Here is a 10,524-nt window from a genome sequence, read left to right as displayed (position 1 = left end):
ATTTTCTTTGGACTGTTTTCACATTAGGGAGTTATGGTTAGCGACTGTCTTTTGGTTTGTTTATTTCTATCAGGCTAGCTAGCACTTTCTGTGGGAAATGGCTTATTTTGTTTATTATGTTGGCCTTGGTTCGCCCTGAGTTGTAGTGTCATGTTTTGTTTGACACTTTCTTTCGTTTAAAATAAATATCATTCTGTTGGAACATCTCGATCCTGGATTATGGTTTGGAGACCGGAGAGGGAACATCCTAATTTATCTTTGTATGTTGCACCCTGACCCCCTAGACAGGGGCGTAACAGACCAGTACAGTTATAGTACTTTGTACTTTGCCACATTTATCTTCTTCTTAGCAAGTGTCATGCATTCTGCTTCTCCAGCGTTTTTAAGAGCTGTTGATGATGTCAAATGCAGCTTACGGCCACACCGCTCTCTAAGCGCCCGATCTCGTCCGATCTCGGCAGCCAAATAGAGCCGGGCCTGGTTAGTACTTGGTAGGAAGACCGCCTGGGAATACCAGGTGCTGTAAGCTTTTGTGCTTGGGTTTACGGGCAGCACAAGCTGGTGTTACTGCCTATTTATTCATAGAAATTGTTCCATATTTTCATCAAATTTTGTTCTTTCATTGCTGTTTTGCTACTTTATTGGTTTGCCAACCATCGTGCTTCATTACTAGTAGACCATGTTACGGTCCTGGCCATATGTGTTGTTTTTATTTTCTTGTTCTTATAGGTGCCCTGCCTGATTGGCCGGATTGGGGGGCAGTACAGGAAGCTGATTGGTCCATCCTACACTTCCTGGAGTTTTAAAAGTACGGTTCCCAACAGCAAGCGAGGCTCTTTCTGGCATCAGCACCTGTTTGCTGTTCTTGGTTTCCAAACCTTATTTAGCATTTTTGAATTGTTAGGTTTTGTGACGTGGTTTTGTTTATAAATTGTATATTTTGTAAATAGTATTAAATCTGTAGGGGTGAACTGCCATTTTCTCTGGACTGTTTTCACATTAGGGAGTTAGGGTTAGCGACTGTCTTTTGGTTTGTTTATTTCTATCAGGCTAGCTAGCACTTTCTGTGGGAAATGGCTTATTTTGTTTATTATGTTGGCCTTGGTTCGCCCTGAGTTGTGTCATTTTTTGTTTGTCACTTTCTTTCGTTTAAAATAAATATCATTCTGTTGGAACATCTCGATCCTGGATTTTGGTTTGGGGATCGGAGAGGGAACATGCTAATTTATCTTTGTATGTTTCACCCTGACCCCCTAGACAGGGGCGTAACATACCAGTACAGTTATAGTACTTTGTACTTTGCCATATTTATCTTCTTCTTAGCAAGTGTCATGCATTCTGCTTCTCCAGCGTTTTTAAGAGCTGTTGATGATGTCAAATGCAGCTTACGGCCACACCGCTCTCTAAGCGCCCGATCTCGTCCGATCTCGGCAGCCAAATAGAGCCGGGCCTGGTTAGTACTTGGTAGGAAGACCGCCTGGGAATACCAGGTGCTGTAAGCTTTTTTGCTTGGGTTTACGGGCAGCACAAGCTGGTGTTACTGCCTATTTATTCATAGAAATTGTTCTATATTTTCATCAAATTTTGTTCTTTCATTGCTGTTTTGCTACTTTATTGGTTTGCCAACCATCGTGCTTCATTACTAGTAGACCATGTTACGGTCCTGGCCATATGTGTTGTTTTTATTTTCTTGTTCTTATAGGTGCCCTGCCTGATTGGCCGGATTGGGGGGCAGTACAGGAAGCTGATTGGTCCATCCTACACTTCCTGGAGTTTTAAAAGTACGGTTCCCAACAGCAAGCGAGGCTCTTTCTGGCATCAGCACCTGTTTGCTGTTCTTGGTTTCCAAACCTTATTTAGCATTTTTGAATTGTTAGGTTTTGTGACGTGGTTTTGTTATAAATTGTATATTTTGTAAATAGTATTAAATCTGTAGGGGTGAACTGCCATTTTCTTTGGACCGTTTTCACATTAGGGAGTTAGGGTTAGCGACTGTCTTTTGGTTTGTTTATTTCTATCAGGCTAGCTAGCACTTTCTGTGGGAAATGGCTTATTTTGTTTATTATGTTGGCCTTGGTTCGCCATGAGTTGTGTCATTTTTTGTTTGTCACTTTCTTTCGTTTAAAATAAATATCATTCTGTTGGAACATCTCGATCCTGGATTTTGGTTTGGGGATCGGAGAGGGAACATGCTAATTTATCTTTGTATGTTGCACCCTGACCCCCTAGACAGGGGCGTAACAGACCAGTACAGTTATAGTACTTTGTACTTTGCCACATTTATCTTCTTCTTAGCAAGTGTCATGCATTCTGCTTCTCCAGCGTTTTTAAGAGCTGTTGATGATGTCAAATGCAGCTTACGGCCACACCGCTCTCTAAGCGCCCGATCTCGTCCGATCTCGGCAGCCAAATAGAGCCGGGCCTGGTTAGTACTTGGTAGGAAGACCGCCTGGGAATACCAGGTGCTGTAAGCTTTTTTGCTTGGGTTTACGGGCAGCACAAGCTGGTGTTACTCCCTATTTATTCATAGAAATTGTTCTATATTTTCATCAAATTTTGTTCTTTAATTGCTGTTTTGCTACTTTATTGGTTTGCCAACCATCGTGCTTCATTACTAGTAGACCATGTTACGGTCCTGGCCATATGTGTTGTTTTTATTTTGTTGTTCTTATAGGTGCCCTGCCTGATTGGCCGGATTGGGGGGCAGTACAGGAAGCTGATTGGTCCATCTTACACTTCCTGGAGTTTTAAAAGTACGGTTCCCAACAGCTAGCGAGGCTCTTTCTGGCATCAGCACCTGTTTGCTGTTCTTGGTTTCCAAACCTTATTTAGCATTTTTGAATTGTTAGGTTTTGTGCCGTGGTTTTGTTTATAAATTGTATATTTTGTAAATAGTATTAAATCTGTAGGGGTGAACTGCCATTTTCTTTGGAGTGTTTTCACATTAGGGAGTTAGGGTTAGCGACTATCTTTTGGTTTGTTTATTTCTATCAGGCTAGCGAACACTTTCTGTGGGAAATGGCTTATTTTGTTTATTATGTTGGCCTTGGTTCGCCCTGAGTTGTAGTGTCATGTTTTGTTTGACACTTTCTTTCGTTTAAAATAAATATCATTCTGTTGGAACATCTCAATCCTGGATTTTGGTTTTAGGATCGGAGAGGGAACATGCAAATTTATCTTTGTATGTTTCACCCTGACCCCCTAGACAGGGGCGTAACAGACCAGTACAGTTATAGTACTTTGTACTTTGCCACATTTATCTTCTTCTTAGCAAGTGTCATGCATTCTGCTTCTCCAGCGTTTTTAGGAGCTGTTGATGATGTCAAATGCAGCTTACGGCCACACCGCTCTCTAAGCGCCCAATCTCGTCCGATCTCGGCAGCCAAATAGAGCCGGGCCTGGTTAGTACTTGGTAGGAAGACCGCCTGGGAATACCAGGTGCTGTAAGTTTTTTTGCTTGGGTTTACGGGCAGCACAAGCTGGTGTTACTGCCTATTTATTCATAGAAATTGTTCCATATTTTCATCAAATTTTGTTCTTTCATTGCTGTTTTGCTACTTTATTGGTTTGTCAACCATCGTGCTTCATTACTAGTAGACCATGTTACGGTCCTGGCCATATGTGTTGTTTTTATTTTGTTGTTCTTATAGGTGCCCTGCCTTATTGGCCGGATTGGGGGGCAGTACAGGAAGCTGATTGGTCCATCCTTCACTTCCTGGAGTTTTAAAAGTACGGTTCCCAACAGCTAGCGAGGCTCTTTCTGGCAGCAGCACCTGTTTGCTGTTCTTGGTTTCCAAACCTTATTTAGCATTTTTGAATTGTTAGGTTTTGTGCCGTGGTTTTGTTTATAAATTGTATATTTTGTAAATAGTATTAAATCTGTAGGGGTGAACTGCCATTTTCTCTGGACTGTTTTCACATTAGGGAGTTAGGGTTAGCGACTGTCTTTTGGTTTGTTTATTTCTATCAGGCTAGCTAGCACTTTCTGTGGGAAATGGCTTATTTTGTTTATTATGTTGGCCTTGGTTCGCCCTGAGTTGTAGTGTCATGTTTTGTTTGACACTTTCTTTCATTTAAAATAAATATCATTCTGTTGGAACATCTCGATCCTGGATTTTGGTTTGGGGATCGGAGAGGGAACATGCTAATTTATCTTTGTATGTTGCACCCTGACCCCCTAGACAGGGGCGTAACAGACCAGTACAGTTATAGTACTTTGTACTTTGCCACATTTATCTTCTTCTTAGCAAGTGTCATGCATTCTGCTTCTCCAGCGTTTTTAAGAGCTGTTGATGATGTCAAATGCAGCTTACGGCCACACCGCTCTCTAAGCGCCCGATCTCGTCCGATCTCGGCAGCCAAATAGAGCCGGGCCTGGTTAGTACTTGGTAGGAAGACCGCCTGGGAATACCAGGTGCTGTAAGCTTTTTTGCTTGGGTTTACGGGCAGCACAAGCTGGTGTTACTGCCTATTTATTCATAGAAATTGTTCTATATTTTCATCAAATTTTGTTCTTTCATTGCTGTTTTGCTACTTTATTGGTTTGCCAACCATCGTGCTTCATTACTAGTAGACCATGTTACGGTCCTGGCCATATGTGTTGTTTTTATTTTCTTTTTCTTATAGGTGCCCTGCCTGATTGGCCGGATTGGGGGGCAGTACAGGAAGCTGATTGGTCCATCCTACACTTCCTGGAGTTTTAAAAGTACGGTTCCCAACAGCTAGCGAGGCTCTTTCTGGCATCAGCACCTGTTTGCTGTTCTTGGTTTCCAAACCTTATTTAGCATTTTTGAATTGTTAGGTTTTGTGCCGTGGTTTTGTTTATAAATTGTATATTTTGTAAATAGTATTAAATCTGTAGGGGTGGACTGCCATTTTCTTTTGATTGTTTTCTCTTGTTTTCACATTAAGGAGTTAGGGTTAGCGACTGTCTTTTGGTTTGTTTATTTCTATCAGGCTAGCTAGCACTTTCTGTGGGAAATGGCTTATTTTGTTTATTATGTTGGCCTTGGTTCGCCCTGAGTTGTGTCATTTTTTGTTTGTCACTTTCTTTCGTTTAAAATAAATATCATTCTGTTGGAACATCTCGATCCTGGATTTTGGTTTGGGGATCGGAGAGGGAACATGCTAATTTATCTTTGTATGTTTCACCCTGACCCCCTAGACAGGGGCGTAACAGACCAGTACAGTTATAGTACTTTGTACTTTGCCATATTTATCTTCTTCTTAGCAAGTGTCATGCATTCTGCTTCTCCAGCGTTTTTAAGAGCTGTTGATGATGTCAAATGCAGCTTACGGCCACACCGCTCTCTAAGCGCCCGATCTCGTCCGATCTCGGCAGCCAAATAGAGCCGGGCCTGGTTAGTACTTGGTAGGAAGACCGCCTGGGAATACCAGGTGCTGTAAGCTTTTTTGCTTGGGTTTACGGGCAGCACAAGCTGGTGTTACTGCCTATTTATTCATAGAAATTGTTCTATATTTTCATCAAATTTTGTTCTTTCATTGCTGTTTTGCTACTTTATTGGTTTGCCAACCATCGTGCTTCATTACTAGTAGACCATGTTACGGTCCTGGCCATATGTGTTGTTTTTATTTTCTTGTTCTTATAGGTGCCCTGCCTGATTGGCCGGATTGGGGGGCAGTACAGGAAGCTGATTGGTCCATCCTACACTTCCTGGAGTTTTAAAAGTACGGTTCCCAACAGCAAGCGAGGCTCTTTCTGGCATCAGCACCTGTTTGCTGTTCTTGGTTTCCAAACCTTATTTAGCATTTTTGAATTGTTAGGTTTTGTGACGTGGTTTTGTTATAAATTGTATATTTTGTAAATAGTATTAAATCTGTAGGGGTGAACTGCCATTTTCTTTGGACCGTTTTCACATTAGGGAGTTAGGGTTAGCGACTGTCTTTTGGTTTGTTTATTTCTATCAGGCTAGCTAGCACTTTCTGTGGGAAATGGCTTATTTTGTTTATTATGTTGGCCTTGGTTTGCCATGAGTTGTGTCATTTTTTGTTTGTCACTTTCTTTCGTTTAAAATAAATATCATTCTGTTGGAACAACTCGATCCTGGATTTTGGTTTGGGGATCGGAGAGGGAACATGCTAATTTATCTTTGTATGTTGCACCCTGACCCCTTAGACAGGGGCGTAACAGACCAGTAGAGTTATAGTACTTTGTACTTTGCCACATTTATCTTCTTCTTAGCAAGTGTCATGCATTCTGCTTCTCCAGCGTTTTTAAGAGCTGTTGATGATGTCAAATGCAGCTTACGGCCACACCGCTCTCTAAGCGCCCGATCTCGTCCGATCTCGGCAGCCAAATAGAGCCGGGCCTGGTTAGTACTTGGTAGGAAGACCGCCTGGGAATACCAGGTGCTGTAAGCTTTTGTGCTTGGGTTTACGGGCAGCACAAGCTGGTGTTACTGCCTATTTATTCATAGAAATTGTTCCATATTTTCATCAAATTTTGTTCTTTCATTGCTGTTTTGCTACTTTATTGGTTTGCCAACCATCGTGCTTCATTACTAGTAGACCATGTTACGGTCCTGGCCATATGTGTTGTTTTTATTTTCTTGTTCTTATAGGTGCCCTGCCTGATTGGCCGGATTGGGGGGCAGTACAGGAAGCTGATTGGTCCATCCTACACTTCCTGGAGTTTTAAAAGTACGGTTCCCAACAGCAAGCGAGGCTCTTTCTGGCATCAGCACCTGTTTGCTGTTCTTGGTTTCCAAACCTTATTTAGCATTTTTGAATTGTTAGGTTTTGTGACGTGGTTTTGTTATAAATTGTATATTTTGTAAATAGTATTAAATATGTAGGGGTGAACTACCATTTTCTTTGGACTGTTTTCACATTTGGGAGTTAGGGTTAGCGACTGTCTTTTGGTTTGTTTATTTCTATCAGGCTAGCTAGCACTTTCTGTGGGAAATGGCTTATTTTGTTTATTATGTTGGCCTTGGTTCGCCCTGAGTTGTAGTGTCATGTTTTGTTTGACACTTTCTTTCGTTTAAAATAAATATCATTCTGTTGGAACATCTCAATCCTGGATTTTGGTTTGAGGATCGGAGAGGGAACATGCAAATTTATCTTTGTATGTTTCACCCTGACCCCCTAGACAGGGGCGTAACAGACCAGTACAGTTATAGTACTTTGTACTTTGCCACATTTATCTTCTTCCTAGCAAGTGTCATGCATTCTGCTTCTCTAGCGTTTTTAAGAGCTGTTGATGATGTCAAATGCAGCTTACGGCCACACCGCTCTCTAAGCGCCCGATCTCGTCCGATCTCGGCAGCCAAATAGAGCCGGGCCTGGTTAGTACTTGGTAGGAAGACCGCCTGGGAATACCAGGTGCTGTAAGCTTTTTTGCTTGGGTTTACGGGCAGCACAAGCTGGTGTTACTGCCTATTTATTCATAGAAATTGTTCTATATTTTCATCAAATTTTGTTCTTTCATTGCTGTTTTGCTACTTTATTGGTTTGCCAACCATCGTGCTTCATTACTAGTAGACCATGTTACGGTCCTGGCCATATGTGTTGTTTTTATTTTCTTGTTCTTATAGGTGCCCTGCCTGATTGGCCGGATTGGGGGGCAGTACAGGAAGCTGATTGGTCCATCCTACACTTCCTGGAGTTTTAAAAGTACGGTTCCCAACAGCTAGCGAGGCTCTTTCTGGCATCAGCACCTGTTTGCTGTTCTTGGTTTCCAAACCTTATTTAGCATTTTTGAATTGTTAGGTTTTGTGCCGTGATTTTGTTTATAAATTGTATATTTTGTAAATAGTATTAAATCTGTAGGGGTGAACTGCCATTTTCTTTGGACTGTTTTCACATTAGGGAGTTAGGGTTAGCGACTGTCTTTTGGTTTGTTTATTTCTATCAGGCTAGCTAGCACTTTCTGTGGGAAATGGCTTATTTTGTTTATTATGTTGGCCTTGGTTCGCCCTGAGTTGTAGAGTCATGTTTTGTTTGACACTTTCTTTCGTTTAAAATAAATATCATTCTGTTGGAACATCTCGATCCTGGATTTTGGTTTGGAGAACGGAGAGGGAACATCCTAATTTATCTTTGTATGTTGCACCCTGACCCCCTAGACAGGGGCGTAACAAACCAGTACAGTTATAGTACTTTGTACTTTGCCACATTTATCTTCTTCTTAGCAAGTGTCATGCATTCTGCTTCTCCAGCGTTTTTAAGAGCTGTTGATGATGTCAAATGCAGCTTACGGCCACACCGCTCTCTAAGCGCCCGATCTCGTCCGATCTCGGCAGCCAAATAGAGCCGGGCCTGGTTAGTACTTGGTAGGAAGACCGCCTGAGAATACCAGGTGCTGTAAGCTATTTTGCTTGGGTTTACGGGCAGCACAAGCTGGTGTTACTGCCTATTTATTCATAGAAATTGTTCCATATTTTCATCAAATTTTGTTCTTTCATTGCTGTTGTGCTACTTTATTGGTTTGTCAACCATCGTGCTTCATTACTAGTAGACCATGTTACGGTCCTGGCCATATGTGTTGTTTTTATTTTCTTGTTCTTATAGGTGCCCTGCCTGATTGGCCGGATTGGGGGGCAGTACAGGAAGCTGATTGGTCCATCCTACACTTCCTGGAGTTTTAAAAGTACGGTTCCCAACAGCAAGCGAGGCTCTTTCTGGCATCAGCACCTGTTTGCTGTTCTTGGTTTCCAAACCTTATTTAGCATTTTTGAATTGTTAGGTTTTGTGACGTGGTTTTGTTATAAATTGTATATTTTGTAAATAGTATTAAATCTGTAGGGGTGAACTGCCATTTTCTTTGGACCGTTTTCACATTAGGGAGTTAGGGTTAGCGACTGTCTTTTGGTTTGTTTATTTCTATCAGGCTAGCTAGCACTTTCTGTGGGAAATGGCTTATTTTGTTTATTATGTTGGCCTTGGTTCGCCCTGAGTTGTAGTGTCATGTTTTGTTTGACACTTTCTTTCGTTTAAAATAAATATCATTCTGTTGGAACATCTCGATCCTGGATTATGGTTTGGAGACCGGAGAGGGAACATCCTAATTTATCTTTGTATGTTGCACCCTGACCCCCTAGACAGGGGCGTAACAGACCAGTACAGTTATAGTACTTTGTACTTTGCCACATTTATCTTCTTCTTAGCAAGTGTTGTGCATTCTGCTTCTCCAGCGTTTTTAGGAGCTGTTGATGATGTCAAAAGCAGCTTACGGCCACACCGCTCTCTAAGCTCCCGATCTCGTCCGATCTCGGCAGCCAAATAGAGCCGGGCCTGGTTAGTACTTGGTAGGAAGACCGCCTGGGAATACCAGGTGCTGTAAGCTTTTTTGCTTGGGTTTACGGGCAGCACAAGCTGGTGTTACTGCCTATTTATTCATAGAAATTGTTCCATATTTTCATCAAATTTTGTTCTTTCATTGCTGTTTTGCTACTTTATTGGTTTGTCAACCATCGTGCTTCATTACTAGTAGACCATGTTACGGTCCTGGCCATATGTGTTTTTTTTTATTGTCTTGTTCTTATAGGTGCCGTGCCTGATTGGCCGGATTGGGGGGCAGTACAGGAAGCTTATTGGTCCATCCTACACTTCCTGGAGTTTTAAAAGTACGGTTCCCAACAGCTAGCGAGGCTCTTTCTGGCATCAGCACCTGTTTGCTGTTCTTGGTTTCCAAACCTTATTTAGCATTTTTGAATTGTTAGGTTTTGTGCCGTGGTTTTGTTTATAAATTGTATATTTTGTAAATAGTATTAAATCTCTAGGGGTGGACTGCCATTTTCTTTGGAGTGTTTTCACATTAGGGAGTTAGGGTTAGCGACTGTCTTTTGGTTTGTTTATTTCTATCAGGCTAGCTAGCACTTTCTGTGGGAAATGGCTTATTTTGTTTATTATGTTGGCCTTGGTTCGCCCTGAGTTGTAGTGTCATGTTTTGTTTGACACTTTCTTTCGTTTAAAATAAATATCATTCTGTTGGAACATCTCGATCCTGGATTATGGTTTGGAGACCGGAGAGGGAACATCCTAATTTATCTGTGTATGTTGCACCCTGACCCCCTAGACAGGGGCGTAACAGACCAGTACAGTTATAGTACTTTGTACTTTGCCACATTTATCTTCTTCTTAGCAAGTGTTGTGCATTCTGCTTCTCCAGCGTTTTTAGGAGCTGTTGATGATGTCAAAAGCAGCTTACGGCCACACCGCTCTCTAAGCTCCCGATCTCGTCCGATCTCGGCAGCCAAATAGAGCCGGGCCTGGTTAGTACTTGGTAGGAAGACCGCCTGGGAATACCAGGTGCTGTAAGCTTTTTTGCTTGGGTTTACGGGCAGCACAAGCTGGTGTTACTGCCTATTTATTCATAGAAATTGTTCTATATTTTCATCAAATTTTGTTCTTTCATTGCTGTTTTGCTACTTTATTGGTTTGCCAACCATCGTGCTTCATTACTAGTAGACCATGTTACGGTCCTGGCCATATGTGTTGTTTTTATTTTGTTGTTCTTATAGGTGCCCTGCCTGATTGGCCGGATTGGGGGGCAGTATAGGA

General features: G+C 41.9%; 11 pseudogenes; all 11 read left to right on the top strand.

The window, feature by feature from the left end:
- Nucleotides 1-410: 410 nt before the first annotated feature.
- On the top strand, nt 411-529 carry LOC137122317 (5S ribosomal RNA; annotated as a pseudogene).
- Nucleotides 530-1,383: 854 nt separating this feature from the next.
- On the top strand, nt 1,384-1,502 carry LOC137122316 (5S ribosomal RNA; annotated as a pseudogene).
- Nucleotides 1,503-2,355: 853 nt separating this feature from the next.
- Nucleotides 2,356-2,474, top strand: LOC137122314 (5S ribosomal RNA; annotated as a pseudogene).
- Nucleotides 2,475-3,331: 857 nt separating this feature from the next.
- Nucleotides 3,332-3,450, top strand: LOC137122292 (5S ribosomal RNA; annotated as a pseudogene).
- Nucleotides 3,451-4,307: 857 nt separating this feature from the next.
- On the top strand, nt 4,308-4,426 carry LOC137122313 (5S ribosomal RNA; annotated as a pseudogene).
- An 864-nt stretch (nt 4,427-5,290) lies between these two features.
- Nucleotides 5,291-5,409, top strand: LOC137122312 (5S ribosomal RNA; annotated as a pseudogene).
- Nucleotides 5,410-6,262: 853 nt separating this feature from the next.
- LOC137122311 (5S ribosomal RNA) lies at nt 6,263-6,381 on the top strand (annotated as a pseudogene).
- Nucleotides 6,382-7,237: 856 nt separating this feature from the next.
- On the top strand, nt 7,238-7,356 carry LOC137122310 (5S ribosomal RNA; annotated as a pseudogene).
- Nucleotides 7,357-8,213: 857 nt separating this feature from the next.
- Nucleotides 8,214-8,332, top strand: LOC137122334 (5S ribosomal RNA; annotated as a pseudogene).
- An 856-nt stretch (nt 8,333-9,188) lies between these two features.
- LOC137122330 (5S ribosomal RNA) lies at nt 9,189-9,307 on the top strand (annotated as a pseudogene).
- An 858-nt stretch (nt 9,308-10,165) lies between these two features.
- LOC137122329 (5S ribosomal RNA) lies at nt 10,166-10,284 on the top strand (annotated as a pseudogene).
- The last annotated feature ends 240 nt before the right edge of the window (nt 10,285-10,524 follow it).

The sequence above is a fragment of the Channa argus genome, unplaced genomic scaffold (assembly GCF_033026475.1).
Source record: "Channa argus isolate prfri unplaced genomic scaffold, Channa argus male v1.0 Contig153, whole genome shotgun sequence".
Taxonomy (NCBI): domain Eukaryota; kingdom Metazoa; phylum Chordata; class Actinopteri; order Anabantiformes; family Channidae; genus Channa; species Channa argus.
This window is presented reverse-complemented; position numbering and strand designations above follow the sequence as displayed.